We start from the raw sequence: 1,666 nt of genomic DNA on the forward strand, positions 1-1,666 counted from the left end.
ATTGAAGCTGCAATGAACAAGCCCACACGCCCGATCTAAGACAGCGGTTCTCAACCTGGGTTCGATCGAACCCCCGGGACTTGATAAATCGGTCTCAGGGGTTCAACAGAGCCAATGCCATGGAGGTTAAGACACACTCGACTCAACATGTCAATTAGTTCGGACACGCCCGCTTGGCCATCACTGGCTGCAGATGATCGCATTGCATCGCTTGTCCAATCAGTGCTGCGGGTAATTTAGTTCGCTCAGTAGTCAAAGTGCGACTGTCGTGATAGTACGTCACGCACGGTTCATTTTGTGCATGATTGAAAATACTTACAGTATGTTTAGAAATTGTATTTACTTTTTTCAGCTTTTAATAAATGTGTTTTTTAACGTGTTGAATTCATTAAAAAAAAAATCATATTTTTATTTTTCACCATTAAGACAAGATAAGATAGACTTTATTTGCCCCACACTGGGGATATTTGCAATCTACAGCAGCAAAATTAGGGGTGTGGGGAAGAAAAAAAAACAAAGGGTGAAGGGTTCGATGATTGTGCATCTGAACTGGTTGGGTTCAGTACCTTGAACAAGGTTAAGAACCACTGATCTAAGATCACGCAGATAATCATACCTTATATATACAGTCTATACTTTATTTATTTATTTATTTTTTGGACAGAAGGGAGACACAAGAGCTTTGGTCTACTTTGTGTGCACTGAGAGTTAACTTCCATGCATTGCCCACATACCGTATGATATAATTCAAATGCATCGACCTCATAGTGCAGAGGTCTTGGGTTCGATCCCGGCTCCCCGGTCCTGCGTGGGTTTTCTCCGGGTACTCCGGTTTCCTCCCACATTCCAAAAACAACGCTCTAAATTGTCCCTAGGCATGAGTGTGAGTGCGGATGGTTGTTCGTCTCTGTGTACCCTGCTGTTGGCTGGCAGTCGGTTCAGGATGTCCCCCGCCAACTGCCCGAAGACAGCTGGGATTGGCTCCAGTCCCCCCCCCCCCCCCCCCGCGACCCTTGTGAGGATAAAGTGGTTCAGAAAATGGATGGATGGATGTTTTGCAGTATAGAGTTGCTCACCTGTCTAGTATACATCATACAGTGCATGGTTCAAACTTGATCGCAATCTGACAAATCTGTTTTCAAAGAACCACTGGAAATGACCAAATACGATCCTAAAATGGCCACGTCAAAGCAAACGAGCAGATTTGCCTCTTTTTTAATTTTATTTTATTTTTGTGTGTGATCTTGATACTCTTTGTGGGCTAATCATGATGGATGTGCCAACCAAAAGTTATATGGGGGCCCATAACAGTTGTACATTTTTAGCAGGGCAAACAACGAAAGAATGGAGTCATCATTTTTGTTCTGATGAAAGAACTTGTTGCTAGCTCTGCAAAGCTACAATACTGTATGTCACGCATAATGAGACATGACTGTTGCCACCCAAACATTTTTCCGTGACAAATACACGTAACGGTATAAACCGTTCAGACTCGAGTCGGAACGGTTAATTCTCATTTGGTGTTTGAGCCTATTCATAACCTTTCTTCACACGAGCATATCCAATGTTCTAAATGTGTCATTGATTTGACTCGAGATTGAGATTGCGTGAAAAGTTACCCAGATTCTTTGAGAATCGTGCATACGATGGCATTTTCCTCAAAGTT

Source organism: Hippocampus guttulatus, chromosome 11 (genome assembly GCF_054856545.1).
Source record: "Hippocampus guttulatus isolate MCC_2025c chromosome 11, RoL_Hgut_1.0, whole genome shotgun sequence".
Classification (NCBI taxonomy): domain Eukaryota; kingdom Metazoa; phylum Chordata; class Actinopteri; order Syngnathiformes; family Syngnathidae; genus Hippocampus; species Hippocampus guttulatus.